Source organism: Adiantum capillus-veneris, chromosome 23 (genome assembly GCF_014529385.1).
Source record: "Adiantum capillus-veneris isolate H3 chromosome 23, ASM1452938v2, whole genome shotgun sequence".
Classification (NCBI taxonomy): domain Eukaryota; kingdom Viridiplantae; phylum Streptophyta; class Polypodiopsida; order Polypodiales; family Pteridaceae; genus Adiantum; species Adiantum capillus-veneris.
In genome coordinates, this window is record NC_140953.1 from 69136254 (window position 1) to 69154833 (window position 18580).

Genomic DNA, 18580 nt, shown 5'->3' on the forward strand with positions numbered 1-18580 from the left:
GAAACGTATCGGCAATGATCAAGCAAACACAACTATATATTTAAGAAAGAGAGAGAAAGGGGGAGGGGGTTCTTGTTGCATTAATACCTTCTTACAAATCTGTCATGACAAATCAAAGTGAGATTAGTATTTGTTCAACATAGCTTGCGTAAATTTCACCACAACACATCACAAGAAAAGCCACCCCAATCACTGTCTTAAGGCCAGGGGAGTCCTCTCCACCCTGTTGCCCTCTTACAGTATGTGGGATTTATGGCTAGATTGATGACAACACCAGAGACAAGCTATCAAGAACTTAACAAAAAACACCAAGACACTTACGCATCATTGTTGTCCATTACTTCACGTTGGAAGGGAGACAAAGTATCCAAGATTAGTCCAAATCCACCCTCCTTGATTCAGCGAATGTTGGGCTTACACTAGTAGGAGAAATGATAGATTTCCTACTCTCAATTGAATGATCACTCTCTCTCTTACAATGGCATAGAGTTCCCTTGCTAATCCCCTATTACAACACATGCACATGCATAAGACAATGAGCTTCCACTCAAGAGCTCCTTCTAGAGAGGTTGAGCTTGGCTTCTCAAGCTATAGCATAGTGCTCTTGCTTATGGCTCCCCCCATTTTGTGCTAGCTACACCCTCCTTTTATAGCAATTTTGAAGGCTAGGGTTACTCCTCTAACCATGGTTGGGTTAGATTTTCAGCAATTTATCTAATTTCTTTTGCTTGGAATTATCAAGAAGTTGGTGGGGAAAGAGAGAGGAGAGAAATGGAGGTGATAGGACTTTTCATAGTGGGTTAGTGTTAGTAGAGTTAGTATTAATTTACAAATGGAATTGGATATTTACAATGGGAGTATCCATGTAGGATACAAATAAGGAAGAAAAAAGCTTAAGAGGTAAGAAAAGGTGGATTTCTTACAAGGTTGATGCTCCAAGTGTCTTGAGTAGGGCCAATTTTGACGCTTGTTGACGGTCCACTAGCTTTGACGGTACATTTTTTCTCCACTCTTGACCTTCCTTGAGAGACAAGGTAATTGAAGCTGAGTAATCAACCACCATGATGCTGTCTTTTAAGAGAAGAGGCTGAATTTTGTGGTTTTTTTGATAGATATGGGTAATTTGGAGGAGGAAAAATGAGACTAGGTGGTCAATTTTGGAATGGAATTGTGTGTGGGAGGTATGAGTTCACCATGGTTTCTCTTATTCTTCAAGGTTGAGGAGAAGGTGAGTAGGGTGCAGAGAGGAGTGGTGAGAGAGGTGGGGATGATGAGTGGAGAAGTGTGTGTGAAAGAGGAAAATGATAAAGTGGAAGAGAGAGTGTGGCTGCATAGCATGGGAAAACTGGGGTCCACTAATAAACTCATAGCTCACAGCTCGTAGCTCAAAAAAATATGAAAAAATTTGAGGCAAAAGTTCAGCCCACGAGCTACAACTTTTGTTTGTATCACCTTTTCAAATTCGGAGAGCAAGTGAACTTTAAAAATTCAGCAAAACCGACCGTTTTTTTTCACTGCACAAGGTCCTTGTGGGGTCCTTCTTTGGATGATTCTTTTGAATACCTCCAAGAGTGAGCCCTCCATAGTGCATGTATGCATGCCACCTACCCTTGACCTTATTTGGTAGGTCTATAATTGAAGATATTGTTGAGATCATGATATAAGTGAATAGTACAACTAAGAAAATCAAATATTGAGGGGTCTAAAAAATATGTACATGTCAAATATAAATAATATAAGTGGAAAAAATATAAAGGGGTCAAAAGAAATCTCTCTCATTATGAGGCTACCATAAAAAGATAAATATTTTTGGTGTTCTAATTTTTTAGAAAAAAACAAACTAGATGTAGGAAGGGAAAAATCACAATAGTGAAAAAATATACACATAAATAAAACTAGTTTTTTTGGATTTTTGTTGGGGTGGAGTTACACCAAATATAAGAGAAGCTTACATGAAAATATTTCTATATGGAATAAAGAGTATGAAAAATGGTAAGAAAAATTGTGGTAATGGTGAGGCAATGTACAGAGCATAAATAACACACACCTAGGTAGAAATATTTAAATAAATACCAAAATAATTATGAAAAAATCTTTTATTTAGGCCCTATATACAAAGAAATATTTACATACGCATGGACCATAATATACTTATATTTTTTATTTTTTTGGCTCAACTAACCCAATGCCTAGCTAATTGAGGGTTTTTTATTTCAGTAAGGAGATATGGGAAAAGTCTCCTAACTCACACGCACCTATATATAGTGAAAGGGTGAGGGTAACCACAGTGTTTGAGTGATTTGATAGGGTGAGATAACTCACTATGGCAATTACAGAGAGCCAAAAAATGGCTATCAGTAACAAAATTACTCTGTGACTTTTCAACTCGGGAAAGTGTAGTGTGGAGCTCTTCTTTTGTCAAATTAGCCTTGTGGACAGCTAGTTTATGAATTTCTAAGTCTAGTCATAAATGCATGATGGAAACAAAAATATTGTCACAGTGTATGGAGTGCCTTTCCTCCTTGACCCACATACAAGCTCCACATACTCCCTTTGTTGAATCACATGTGTATGTAGCACCTCATATTCCAAAGAAATTACAAAATCAATCCTACTCTACATATCCTTACTAAACTCCTTGTAATTATCTTTTGGCCTTCCCCATACTCATGCCTAGATTTTGTGTGTACAATATTCTCAGGATCACTTTTCAAAGGACTCAAAACACCCAATTTTTGCAAGCCATCAAGAATCCTACACCCTAAAGGACTTGAATTCTAGGTGAAGCAAGTGAAGTTCCATATATGTGTGCTCAACACAATCACACAAAACCATATCATATGTGGTCTAATTTTAGAGTCATCACCTGATATTTTGAGTCTTTCCTAGAATGAAGGTGCCAGACTCCTTCTTTACCTACACTCCCCTTGGAATCTATGTATTTATTACACTTTGCTTTAATGAAATTGAGATATCCTTGACATTTGACCATGCTACATGGATTGGTCCGACGTATTGTCCATGTAGTTTGACTGACAGAGCTCTACCTTTGATATTTGAATGTTATCTTCTTGTTAATGAGCAGAACTACAACACATGAGGAATTTTTGTGTTGTTGAGGCTTGGTCACCTTTTTGAGCTCCGGTCTATGTGAATCATACTCATGAATTGGTGACGCAATTGAACTTGGTCTCTTTCTTCTCGCAGTAGTAGTTTCGGGCTCTCAATATTTGTTTCTTTGTGGCAACCTCATTTGTGAGATTGATAATCTTCTTTTGTGAATATGTTTGTTTCATCCTCGTTGCATCCCTATCCTACAACTACTACAAGCTAGGTCTAGCTCCACTATTGTGTTGCCCCTTCAAAAATGTTGTATTCATGCACCCTAAGGCATGCATAATAAGATATAAAATATAGACTTCATACAAGGACACATATTTTACCCCATTGCTTGTAGCCAACTAGCTTCCATGAATAGACTCTGATACATAGCACCATATATCTATCATATTTCTCGATGGCCTGCAACAAGCATTAGAGTGATTGAGAGGAGATAATTTTATTTTTAATGACAAGAATATTAGAAATCTCCCCAATTAAAAACTCTGGCATGCCACCATGAAATCCAAGTTTCTAGCATCCTTTCATGCTTTCATTTATTATTGCTCTTCTCTAACCAATCACATAGAAACTGCAACTCCAGAGTAGCCCTTTCAACTATGGGAGCATTCTTCAAAGCCCTACATCTAATTTTGAATTCCTTAGGCGAAAAAGATCTTGGTCAGTTGAGGGAAACCACGCAATACACCAATACCTGAAAATTGAGTAGGCATGTTGCCTTCAAGTGAGCATCAAGGGTAGTAAAATGCACCATCAGGAAGAGGGGACATCATGATTGGCTTTTGCTAGCGAATGATACCATGTGGGAATCGAGGAGGGTGTCCACTATTAGAGGTGCAGGGTAGAAGCATTATGGTTCCATTCACACAGGCAGAGATATAGCAAGATGAGGAGATACACAGAGAAGGTGTGTGTGTGTGTGTGTGTGTGTGTGTGTGTGTGTGTGTGTGTGTGAGAGAGAGAGAGAGAGAGAGAGAGAGAGAGAGAGAGAGAGAGAGAGAGAGAGAGAGAGAGTCAAAGATAGGCGGATAGGCGGTCATGGTTATTCATGATTGGTACTTACATATATAGGATGGCGTGTGTGGATTTGAAGAGGTATTCGTGCCTTTTGGATTCTTGAGGCTTGAGGTTGGACTAATTTATTTATTTATTCCAACATGTTTTTTTGTGTTTAGAATACAGAGGCAAAAGTTAGACACAATAATAACTAGACCATTCTACCTTGTTTCTCTACCAAAATATAGTAGGGATAAGTAATTTCGTATCTTGAATACAAAGGTTGACTACTATTTTATATCATGTGTTGCAGGTGAATTATCATAATATCAACATGACCCATTATACGGTATGTGTATTCAGATTTCATTGTTTTTTCTAGAGATTATCTTCCCCTCATGTTTCATAAGTTTGAATGAGAATGCTATTGTTCTCACTAGTTTGAGGGACTATTTTCAATATACTAGTACATTATGCTCCTCTGAGGTTGATTACTTTATGGAGGATTTCTCACCGGCTGAAAAGTTGGCTATTGAGAAAGCTCATGTGAGAGAAGCTATGTAAATTGACTTTGAGATTTTGTGCTTTTCAGACCTTTTATTCAATCGGTGATGTTTTCTTATCTAAGTTTGTGTGAGTTCTTATGTTTGGCATGATTGACAAGTTGTTGTTGGATAATCACACATACAATAAATAATCACCAAGAGATTGGATTCATATAAATTCAGAGCTAAGCAGTACTGTGTGTGTAACAAAAGTAGGAGAAATGAGAGAGATGATGAGAAAACGAGAACTCAGACAAATATCAGAAGTTGTATATCAAGAAGATGCCCAATACAAGTTCTCCAAAACAAGACTCAGTACAATCCCGTCCTTCCAAAGTTCCCCAATCCCCAATATAAAGTTGCGGCCTGAATTCAGTTATAACTGTCTGATTCTTGGCATACAGTAACAATATCCGATCAGGCTTATGATGTCCGACTAACTACTAACAATCAGACAATACGTCCGATACCCGACTACATATCCGACTTTGTATTTACCCTTCAACACATGGCATGCCCCGGTGGTGGATTTTACAAAATCCGACTCGGATCCACACATCCCTTGACCAGTGAAGACCAAGGCAAACAAAAATTCCATGATTACAACAGTTCAAACATTGGGTTCATTGGAAACTTCATCAGAATCTGACAAATAATCTGGAACAAGCATAATAGGTTCAGCCACTGTCACTGATCCAACATTAGCACCAACAACTCCTGCATCATCTGGCACATTAGTAATCTCCTGTTCTTCTGATCTTGAATTTCAGCCAAAACTTCACCAATACCCATCTCCATTGAAATTGGATCAATTGATACCTTCTTCTCAGCAAATGCAGATTTTGCAATACTCTTTCCTTTGTAATCCTCAACCTGTTTTTTTGTATAAATCTCTGTCTTCATTTAACTATTCCATCTCCTTCAGTAAATCAGCTTCATGGTTGCTGACAAACCCTGATATAACCTTCTCATAAGGATGCTTGATAATGGAACTCATCTCCTTTTTGAATGTTGCCCACACTTCCTGCATACCTGTTTCCAAATTTTGCCTGAGGACTGACATGTCCCCTTCAGACATAAGAACACCATTGACATCTACTTCCTCTTCTCCCAACACCTGTTTCTCCAACTGCTCCAAAGGTTTAATTCTCTGATTCAAAATTTGATTCTCCACCTGCAACTCTTTATTGACAATGGCCAACTGTTGCAATTCTGATTGTACTTTTGTTTCCAGCTCCCCTGTCCAGTCCTTAAACATCTGTAGAGAAAGATTTTGTTTGGCTAACTCATTCTAATGTTTCATCATCAGGTCATGAATTTCGTTCTGATGTGTAACTCTGACAAGCTCCAACTCTTTGCGCAAGGCATTAGCATTGAGAGTTTGATCATGCAAAAGTATTTTGGAAACACTAGAATCAGCCACAGATTGTAACTGGGCTTCCATATTCTGCTGCTGTTGATGAATAAACTCTGTAACACCTAAAAGAATCTTTTCTGCCATTCCAGCATCTGTTGGCTTGAAAATCTTTGGAGATGGCAACTCATCAAAATTCGGCTGTTTAACTATAGGTTCCACCTGTGCTCTTCTTTTCTTGGACAGAGTGAAAGCCTTGCCAAGCTTGACCTGATTTGATGGCACTGTATTAGGCTTCTTTTCTGAAATGTCCATGTCCTTCAAAGAGTGAACCACTTTAGGGGTACACACACTTTTGAGAGCTTCACTATGATTGTATCCTGCTTGATCATAAACACATAGGTTTCTGCCTTTACCTGATCATTGATTAACTCTGCAGGTACTTGTACTCCACGAATATTAGGATGTGGCTGTGTATACCCTTCTGCCTTGCCTAAATTAGTCAAAGCAACTTCACCACTGTCCAACTTTTGCACATAAGAAAACAAAGCTGCCAAGTAGGCACACAACCTGCTGTTTGTAGAAGCTTTCCTCCTGTCAGACATATTAATCTCCCCATTGATCCTCTCATATACTAAGTAAGCCCAATTAACACTTCCTCCTTGCTCAGCAAAACAGAGAGGAGCAAAATTTTCCTTGGACATATAATCAAATTTGACCAGGAAACAAATTTTTTCTAGGTACCACTTCAACTGCTCTCTTCTATCAGTTTTGACATTCTTCAACATGTAATAATTTCTGCCACCCTCTCTGGCTCCAAACTCCTTCTTCAACAAAAAATCCGAGCACTTAGGAATCTGAGATGTTCCATTGATTGGAAGTTTAAATACCTCAAAAATCAATTGAGGACTCAAAGCTACATTGGTAGATAGCATTCCCTTTGTCTTTCTGACAATCTCCACTTGAGACTTAGCATACATATTCCCTTTCCACTCTTGCCATGGAAAAACAAAAAAATCAAATAAGCCTATCTTCTTTAACCATAGTGAATGTACCTCTGTAGAACAGTCCAGGTCGACTCTGAAATCCACATAGGGCTCCATCAGGGTTTGATACAGCTTGATAGGTGTCATTGCCAGCGGACTGTCGGGCTCTTCTTCTCCAGAAGGTGGGTCTTCAGGCTCAGGGCTGCTCACATCTACCCTCATGGATACTTGCTTTCTCTTCGGCCGCTTACTGCTTGGCTCTTCTTCATCAAACATTGATCGGGTAGCAGGTCCCCCTTTTGGTTTTCCCATCATGCATGCAAAGGAATGAAGATAGAGAGTAGAGGACTGAAGAGTAGAATGGCGCAAGGGAAGAGAACCAGCCCGTACACAGTGTGTGAAGAGAAAACGCGACGAGGAAGGAAATAGGCGAATCAAAATATGAACTCGCGCACTGGAAACGTCAATTAACTACACTTTGCTCTTTTCAAGGTACTCATTAAAAATAGAGCTTAGTGGACAATCATCACACTTTTTGATAAAAGTTTGAAAAATTATAATAAAAGATTATCCGACCACCGTAAATCCGATCCGAAAATCAGACATATTACGAATTCCGACATCTCCACCACACTGCACCTGATTTTCCAAGCTCTGAATATCCCCCTGATTGTCCCCTTGAATAGTCTCCTGAATATTCACCTGAATATCCTCCTTCTGAATATCAATATCTCTGAACATTGCTACATCCATGAACTCATCTACTTGAACAATTGCTGCTGTAGGCCAATCTAAATGAGGTGGTTTACCAACAAACTTTTTTAATCTGAATCCATTAACTGGAGAATCCACTCTTGTCCCATACACATGAGCAACAATAAAACTACCCTGACCCTTATCCTCAACAATCTGATATGGTCCCTTGTATCTTAAAGTTAATTTTCCAGGATGTGGTCCCAATCTAGAGTTATAAAGCATAACCCAATCTCCCACCTGAAAAACTTTGAACTTGATATTCTGATTTACCCAAGCTTTTCTCCTCCTCTGAATTATCTCAGTTATATAAAAACTGACATGTCTATCTTCTTCCAACTGCAACAAATACCTGCTTCTATGTTAAACAGACATTTTGGGAGTCATTTTCTCAGCACTCACTCTGAGACTAGATACCACAAACTCCATAGGGACAACTGCTTCAAGCCCATAAACTAACCTGAATGGAGTCATACATGTAGTCACTTTGAAAGCTGTCCTAAAGGACCACAAAGCTGAATCTAACTTCTCATCCCAATCCTTTTTATTGTCCTGCACAATCTTCTTCAAAACCCTAATCAATATCTTGTTAGTACTCTTTGCTTGACCATTGGCCTGAGGATGATAAGCTGTGGATTTTTTGTGAATGATCATATGAGTTTTAGTAAGTCAGCAATAACAGCATTCAGAAAATGAGATCCTCTGTCACTTACTAACTCCACAGGACAACCAAACCGAGTCATGATATTATGATAAAGAAACCTTGCCACACTTGCAGTTGTATTGTCTTTTAATGCTACAGCCTCCACCCATTTAGTACAATAATCAGTAGCCACCAATATGTACTTGCATCCTCTGCTAGTAGTTGGCTTCACTGGTCCCACAAAATCTAGACCCCATTTCTGAAAAGGTTCTAGAGGCAAAATAGGATGATCATTCATTATCTCTGTAGAATCAAGTTGACCCATCTTTTGACACACCACACAACTCTTAGCATAGTTGTGAGCATCTTTCAACACAGTGGGCCACCATAATCCTGCTTGTAAAATTTTCTTTCATGTAATGTCTCCAGAAAAATGTCCTCCAGCAGCCCCAAAATGTGCTTCCTATAAAACAGCTGGTTGTTCACAATCAGGGACACATCTTCTAATGACCTGATCAATTCCTTTCTTATATAAAGCTCCAGCAATAACCAAGAAAGGTCTACTTTTTAGTGCAAACTTTCTTCTCTGATTTGTAGAAAAGTATGATGACATTGTGCCATCCATCAAAAATACTAACATCTGATCATACCAATAATCAGAATTGACAGTTTGAACATCAAACAACTAAGCATCAGGAAAATCATCAATAACACATGTAGGCTTTTCACCTGTTTCAATCCGATGTAAATAATCTGCAATAGCATGCTCCTTGCCTGGTGTATGAATAATAACAAAATCAAATTCTTGCAATAATAACATCCATGTGGCCAATCTTCCTGTAAGCAATGGTTTTTTGATTAAGTAAAGCAAAGCCTGATGATCTACATGAAAGATCACCTTGTTGCACAACAAGTAATGCTTGAATTTGGTCAAAGCATACACCATGCCCAAAGCTTCCCTTTCAGTCACTACGTAGTTTCTTTTAGCGGAGGTTAACACACGAGAAGCATAATATACAGGTCTGAACCATCCCCTGACACCTTCCTGCATCAATACAGCTCCAACAGCCACATCTGAAGCATCCACAAAAACATGGAAAGGTAAATTCCAATCAGGAGCCTGTAGAATAGGAGTAACTGATATCATCTTCTTCAATAGTTGGAAGGATCTTTCCTGAACATCAGACCATACAAAAGGTACATGTTTCTTTGTCAAATGAGTAAGAGGCATGCATACATTGGCTAAATACCTGATATACCGGCTATGCCACTTAACCTGTCCAAAAAATCTACCCAACTCCTTAACATTTGTAGGAGCCTTTGCTGTCTGAATTACTTCAACCTTCTTATCATCAATGGACATCCCCTGATGAGATACCACATGACCCAATAGAATACCACTCTTTACTGCAATCACACTTTTGTAAGGATTCAGACACATTCTGAACATCCTACACCTTTCAAAGCATAACCTTACATGGTGCAAATGTAAGTCCTTTTTTCCAAACACTGAAAAATCATCCACAAACACCCTCATGAAATCCGGCAAATAGGGCTCAAAAGTCTTATAAACTGTGTAATTGAAAGATGGTGGACCATTCTTTAGCCCAAAATTCAAGACAGTAGAAGCATAAGCCCCCCATTCTGTTATAAAAGCTGTTTTGTGCCTATCTTTCTCAGCCACCTGAATCTGATTATACCTAGAAAACCCATCCAAAAAACTATACATTTCCTATCTAGCTACTGCATCCAAAATAGCTTTTTCAATATTGCTAGTTTCTTGTGACAACTATATGCATTTTGTAGGTAGTAACTATCTAGTCATAAAGATCAAATTTGGCTAGATATTGAATAGTTTCTATGGGATTCTACAACTCATAATGTTGAACCCAGTTTTTTCATGTTTGCTGTATTTAGCACTTCATCTTTGTCCCCAAGATTCCCCTTGGTAAGAAATGTATTATTCTTTTGACATGCTCCATGGATCCTTATGAACCTAAAGGACAAAAGGGAACTAAGAAAACATGCATATATTATTTGTATTGAGCGTGGCTATAGAAACTTTGATGATAGGTTTGCAGAATGGTAAAAATTCAATTTTTTTGTACCTATTTCTTTTGGCAAAACAAAAAATAGTGAGTGAGAAGCAATCATATGTTCTGATCACCAACCCATTAAAGCTAACTAGGGAATTTATCTCAAGTCCTACAAAAATCCCTAATCTTATTTTTATGCAACAAAACATAAGAAATGACTGTTTTGATGAAAATATACTGGTCCATCAACTTTGGAGGCTTGGTGTGACCAAAAGATGAGAAATTTTACAAGTTTCTTATTTTTTCCATGTGTAGTAGGCCTTGAACTATAACCTCATGAAAGGATTTTACAAAATGAGTGGATCTACTATGGTTTTGGAGGTTTTTTTCAAAACCCTGAAAGGACACTTTTATGTCCTGTTAGGTTACCAACCTAGTGTTAAGATCAGAATAATCCCAAGCAAATACATCCTTAAACTCGTGTAATAATTGCAACAAGTCCTGTAAAAATTGACCATCCACATGTACACTGACCCTCACCATTTTAGGATCTTCTTCAGTGCCCAAATTAAGCTCCTTCAACTCATCCTGTTCAACTCTCTTGGATTGCCCAAACCTTTTATTGTACAACTTCCCCACCATATCTTTAGCCTCCTGTTCTTCTTGTAGACTTACCTCCTTAGATGTAGAAGCCACACTCTGATCCATCATCCTTAATACCTCAGCTCCCTGAATTTCTTGACCTGAAACATATGCTTCTTCCCCAGAATCTGATTCTTCATCCTTCTGCAAAATACCCTCAACATCCACCTCAAACACTGGTACAATTGTAGGGTTATCCTATAAGAATTCTTCTTCCTCATCATCCTCAACCTTGTCTGCCAAGTTAATCGATTGGGCAAACATGGGTCTTTCCTTGCCTGAAGTTTGCTTCCTCCCAAGCATAGGAATAGTAAGAACCTGTTTACCTTTGGTAAGAACAACCTGATTCTCCCCCCAATCCTATTTCACCTTGGCTAATCTAAACCAAGGTCTGCCAAGCAACATCTCATAGGAACTATGCCCTTCTTTCATCCTGAGTACCACAAAGTTTACCAAAAATTGCATACCTGATATTAACACAGAAGTTTGTCTTAAAATTCCAACTGGTTGCACCCTTGTTTGATCAGCCATTTTAACCTGGAAAGGTGCTGGTTCTAATTTTCCCAAATTCATAGCAAGATACACAGATTCAGGTAATATGTTCACTCCAGAGCCTCCATCAAGCAATACCTCTTCAAACAGTCTTCCTTGAAAAGTCACCTGAATTATTGGTACTACAAAATCAACATCAGAAGGGTGAATAGAGTGAACACCTGGTTCAACAATGGGTTGTGAGGACAATTCAGCTCCTCTTCCCAACAATTTATTCAACAATCTTTCCCTGAAAGCTGGAACCAAACACATCATCTGATCTAAGGACAATTATAAAGGAGAGTTGATCAGTGATTCAAACCAATCCCTTGCTTCACCTAAAACGTGCACCTCCTCCTTGTTAAGAGATGAAGATTCTGCTAACTCGAAAACTCCATTATCCAAGACCTGATGTCTTTGCTCCTTTTCCACCTGTTGGTGCACCCTATCTCTGATATCTTTTTGTTGTTTCCAGTCAATAGGACCCTTGGCCTTGGACCTAGTTACTGCCAAAACCTCAATTCCCTCAAAGTCCAAATACAAATAACTATTACATGCATCCTCATCAGGTATTTCCTCAATAATAACAGAGGAAGCTTGTCCATGTACAGGTGCTGTAAAAATTGGAATGTCAATAATGATAACATTAGCCTGAACTTGAGGCGGATTCTGAGGAGCTGGGGGTGGTCTTGCCTGCTGATTGTCCTGATTATAAGGTACAACAGGTATCCCCCTTTCTTCTCTGTGTTTGACCCATAAGTCGCATCGGATTCCTACAAAATGATTAGGATCTCCACAATACACACAAGGCCTGAATCCTTGTTGTCTCCTCTGATTATTATCCTGATTTCTGCCTGGCTGTATGGGAGGTCCCTGAAATGGTGGTCTTCCCCTGAAAGGAGCCACCTGATTTACATCAGCCATAGCCCTACCCCTACCCACATTGGGAGGTGGTTTATTTCTCTGCTTTGGATTATACCAACATTGAGCAGTGGTATGCCCATCCTTTTCACAAATTTCACAAAATCTCTTCTCACTTGGAGCAAGAATAGAATAACCTATACCCTTCAATTTCTGCACCAATTCATCTTCATCATCCTTCTTATCTGTTAACCCTCACGGCTCACGGACACCCTATCACCTACAACGGACGTTGTAACCTACGGAGGACATTGTATTATTTATTTGGTAGAGTCAAGTACCGGGCTTGTCGGTCCAATAGGAAAAGGGTAAGAGTGATCGCCGATGAGAGGCGCACTCTAACTGGAACATTCAAGGGATTAGTTGGCTAAGCATGGGCGCCCAAGTGTGAATGGGGTGAGCTCATATAAAAGTCAACTAAACCTAAAATTCACTCATTCTCTCATTTGTGCAATAGAAGAGTGCTCTTGCTCCATCTCCATCTCCATCTTCTTCTTCTTCACCTCCTTGTGTGTGTGTGTGTGTGTATGAGAGAGAGAGAGAGAGAGAGAGAGAGAGAGAGAGAGAGTGGGCGATCGAGCATTAAGAAGGCACAACGGCGGTGAAGCGGTTGAGCGTGGCGTAGCGGCGTCTCCTTCTTCTTCGCGGAGAGGAATCCTCCACGAAGCAAGCGTAGAGCGGTGAGTGACACACCATCGCCTTCTTTGAGCTTACTAGTTTAGGATTGTTGTGTGCTTGGAGCCATTTGTGGCTCGCACACGGTGTATCGGCAAGTTCCTTGCATTGACACGTGTGACATTCGCGCACATTTTTGGCACCGCTGCCGGGGAATGCCATACATGAAGCTCGAGTAGCACTCTGTGCTTCTCCGTGGTGCAATTTCTATTGTAGGAAAGGTAAGGAAGGAGTGTGTGTGTGTGTGTGTTGAGAAGAGGGATTTGGTGTTATACTGTGTGTTATTTTTGTTAATGGAGTTTTCAAAGGTTCTGTGTTTATTCTCTGTGTATTAAGGTAGTTAGTTTTCTTTGTTAATAGAGATTTCAAAGGTTCTGTGTTTATTCTCTGTGTATTAAGGTAGTTAGTTTTCTGTGTACAGTAAGTAGGAAGTAGATTAGTGAGAGTTAATAGAGTATGTTAGTGTGTAAGAGTAGGTGTATTAGTTAGAAGTAGGTAGAGAGTGTGTGTGTGTGTGCTCTCGCGCAGGCCGTGGTGGTCTTATCCTTTAAAATAAAATAAAAAATTAAAATAAAATAATTTTTTAAAAAAAGAAAAATTTAAAGGTAGGACCGGGATCGGAAATATCTCCCAGACCCAAGCCCAGACCCAAGCCCAAGCTCACGCTCAAGCCTAGGCCTCAGTCGCCTTTTAAAAAAACGAATTTTAGCTTCACACGTAGCTAAAAATCGATTTTTTGAGGACCAATGGAACGTCAGATGACCGAAAATTGTGCTGTAAAGCACACAACGACCCTCTAAGTGATACGCTCGTTTCGAGCTATCACACACTTTAATCAAAAAAATCAAACATTAAAAAACATCAAAAACAAGAAAAAATCAAGTAGAAAACGGGATGCAAAACACCCACAAAACAAAGAAAGTAACCTTTGAGGGTACTTACGGACACTTGTAGGGCACCCAAAGCACATGTATCTACGCTCTGGTCGTGTGCTAGAGTCCGAACAACTAGCTAGTGCTTCGATTTACGGGGGTACTCACTATCCTTCCACGCTAGGGTCTACGCCCTCGGCGGGGACCCAAGGTAGTGCAACCCAAGACCCAAATATAGCGGCTAGCGACTCTTCCTCTAACTACGATATTATGGAAGAGAATATTACACAAAGCCCCGAGGGAACAAATGAAACCGTGCCTAGCTGGGCCCAACAACCTGGAACTAGTGTTTTTAGCCGTTTGATGGAAACTTTTAGTAGACCTACGCGCTCTGAACCTACGGCTAGTGAAGTAAATGAAGGGGGTGGGGAAGTAGAATCACCATTCACATATCCTGTAGACCCCACACTCCCTCAGAGTGTCCATGTGGACATTCTACCTACCTCATTTAATGAGGGCCCTACCGAGCTACCACCTTCCAAAGTCGCCTCTAAGGTAGCGGTGACTAAAAGTCAAAACACGGGAAGCAACATTGCATCCACCTCACGGCAACCCTCTAGTACACCAAGTTTGGATGGGGTATTTCTCAATGAAAATTGGGAATATGACCTACACACGGAGACTTTGACCGACCTATACATGGGCTACACATACCATGTGGGTTGGTTAGAAGTTGTACAATCCACATCTAGTGCCACTAGTCTGGAGGAACAACAACACATGATCTGCAATGTCATCCATAGGATTATCCAGTCCGAGAGGCAAAATCGAGGAATAAACATACCTTCGACGGGTCTTATGCGATTTTTAGACACAGACAAAGGGAAACAACCCACTCTATCACAAATGGAGACTCCCCTAGTGAGTCCCATTGATCCCCCATATGTTGTTTCACCAGGGGTCTCAATGCAATCTGAGCCCACATGTGATAGCTTTACTTTTCCAAGTCTAGCTCATCTTTCCCTGGATGACACCATGGATACCATGCCTACCCCAATGATGGGCATGCCAAGAAACACACCATGGACCTCATTTGTTAGTAAAGCACCACTACATGGTAGCTCAATGCCTGCAACAGTACCTACAAGTGTGTACCAATCGTATGCACCTATGGCTCGTACTCATGTAGTCCCTACCCCTCCCATTGTTTCAACTACCTATGCTCCACAACCACAATACACAAGTTCTTATTTCCATGGGACTATACCGGCTAGCATTAGCATGTCACATCCGACGTCTGCTATGCCTAGGGCCACTCATATGAACTATGGACCACCACATGGCACAACATCGTACCCAACGTGGAACCCAAGGGCTTCCTATGCGCCAAGCCCAATGCCAATACCTACTCCACATGTAGTCTCTGGAGCACCTTCACCCACGGTGCCTGCTCACTTAGGTGACTTGGCAACATTTGCTCAAACTATTGGTCGATCTATTGCTGAGAATATACGTAACACACCTGATAGAGAGCCTAGAAGTTAGGCAGTACAAATAGCCAAGCTCACACAAAAATTTAGTGGAGACGGGGATGTGAGAAAGCATATCGAAGTGTTTGAACAAATATGCGATTCTCTAGGAGAACACAATGACCTACATAAGAGCAATGCTTTAAGCCTAACCTTAAGTGGAAAGGCTGGGGATTGGTATAGAACCCTAAGGGTGGAAGAAAAAACGATTTACCCTACTCTTAGGAGAATATTCTTAAAAGAATACATACGAGAGGGAGTGCTTTGGGGTGTAGCCTCTCAGCTCCAGAAAGCCCAACGAGAGGAAGGAGAGTCGGTGAGAGACTTTATAAGTCGCTTGAAGCATTTGAATTCTCGTTGTAATCCAAATGAGCGCTTCAACAATAACCAATTGCTTGATAGATTCATTAGGGGGTTACGACATGAGGATATCTACAATGGCCTAGTCATTAGAGGTATCACCACTTGGGAAGCAATCACCACCAATGCGATCCAATTGGAGGATAATTTAATGATTCAAGGAGAAAGAGTGTCTGTTGAGCCTAAATCTACTAGCTCGCAAGCATCAGGGCATCAACCAATGACCCTAAAGCCTATTGCTAAGGAGCCAAAGATATCTGAGATGACTTTAGCAGATCTCACCAAGGCTATTCAAGAGAGTCTTAGAGACAATCGTGCTCCGCAAAACAATCATATGTATCCAAGAAGGGAGCAGCAATGGTGCTCAGTATGCTATGGACCGCATAGTACCAGTGAATGCCCTTCTTTTAGAGTAAAATTCAATGGGAACTGCAATGCATGTGGGAGGTATGGTCATCAAGCTAAGGATTTCATAGTATTTAAGCGTGCGATGGCCAATAGACCAACCTTAGCATGGACAGACACACCTCGAGTGCTTGCCTTGATGTCGGCTCCACCTCTTGAACAAACAGCACAACACATGGTTCCTAGGGCCCAAAATGTTGTTCAAACAACACCCTTACCACCTCCAGTGCTAGGACCGCAACCACCACATCCGAGAATCACTTCTGTGAATCAAGTGGGTTGTGAGTCATCTATTTCTTGTTTGGAAGGCTATGAGGAAGATATAGATCCTAATATCGCCTATGGGATGGATGTGCTTGAAGAAAGTGATCCACAATACTACATGGAGGACTATTGGGGACAAGTCAAACCTGTGTATCAAGTAGCTGCTCTTGCAGCAAGAGGCCAAAATATCAATTACACTGCTAAGAGACCACCTCTTCAATGCTATGAGTGTGGAGGTCCACATCGTGTAGCCGAGTGTCCTATTAGGCTACAAAAGAACGCCACACTAATGCAAACCAATCAAGCGAGCACGTCTACAATGCCAATACTCATGTGTAATCGTTGTGGCATAGATCATTTGATTGCCCAATGTCCAAATAATCCAAATGCACCGAAGATCACGCCATTAAACTTGATTGAAGTTATCGAGGAGCCATCACCAAGTACACCCGTGGTACCAGTAAACGTACTCACACGATCGATGCTCCAAAAACAAAATTATATTCTTGAGGAAAGAGACACGACATCAATTGCCCAATCTCAGAAAAAGAAGAAAACACGAAGAAAGAGATCACAAAAAGCAGCGAAGTCAGACCCCAGTTCAAAGACCAACATAGGGGCTGGTGACGACCCCGTATATATGAACGACGCTGAAGAAGATTTTGATTCAGGTGAAACCATGGAGACCAAAACGACCACTAACATAGAAACCAACAAGGAAGATCTTCATGAGCCACAATGACCAGGATCCAAAAAGAAGATAGGAACTTACCCAAACCCTACAGAGGAGATTGAGCGAGTCAAGCAATTAAGGAGTTTGGTAGAAGATACCCAAAGGGATCTAGAACCAGCACCTAGGAAGATCCAGATTACAGACACCGTGTTCCCTACGAAACAACAACCTCACCAAGTCCATAGACCCTTCAACATACCTAGTGTCATCCAAGAAGAAAGTGACTTAAAGTCATGGGAAAGTGGGCGTACTCACTTCTTGATGGAAAGAATGTTTACAGAGGGACTACCTAATCCTATCGAAGAAATGGAGATCCCATCTTCCCCACGTCAAGGGACTCAAGGCCAAAAGGTGCCGTTAAACATTGCCAAATTGATGGATTTCATGTCTTCAGAAGTTAGAACCACCATCATGTCCAAACTATATAAAGACCCCGAGCTAGTCTCAGCTCTTCGAGCCTTCCTCAATGGAGAATTGAAGTTTGGGCTACCACAATTTGCACAGATGGATGGAGCTGGGGAGATGCCAATAGAGGAGGAACACTTAAATCCACAACCCAACCTAGATGTGAACCTTGTTATAGAAATACCTGTTAACAAGTTGGGACAATGCTTTGAGGGTGATGAATCTAATGCGACTATACCAATCACTACTAAGGGATTAACTATGAAGGGAATCCTTGATGGTGGTGCTGGGGTTAGCATTGTGACTAAAAATTGCTTGGAAACTATGGGAAGACCTCACCCTGCGACCACAACCATAGTAGTGAAGATGGCCAATGGGTCTATTGTTAAACCTATTGGGATGCTAGAAGATCTCAAGATCAAGGTCTTTGGACATAAAATAAGGATTACCTTTATTGTTATGGATTTCTCCAAACACACTATGGCATCGGAGATGATCTTAGGACGTCCTTTCATGAGGGAAGCAAAAATGGTGCATGACTGGTCTAAAAACCATGTCTACTTGCAGTTCCAAGATTCTGTCATTCGAGTGGATCTTGTGACGGGTCGAGCACATCCTCTAGGAAACAGGTTTATAATTGATCATAGATCTGACACCACAGTTCACTCGGCCCCATTGCAGTATTGTTATACGTGTAAAGCGGACACTGATGTTGGGGAAGATTCTCCTTATATGGATGTACTACCTGGGATGACTGAGTCGGACAATGTGGATTGGGTCCACCTAGCAGCAACCATAGACACTTGGGGA

General features: G+C 40.6%; 1 pseudogene; it reads right to left on the bottom strand.

Moving 5' to 3' along the window:
- Window positions 1–5271: 5271 nt before the first annotated feature.
- On the bottom strand, window positions 5272–6162 carry LOC147427927 (uncharacterized; annotated as a pseudogene).
- Between the last annotated feature and the right edge of the window lie 12418 nt (window positions 6163–18580).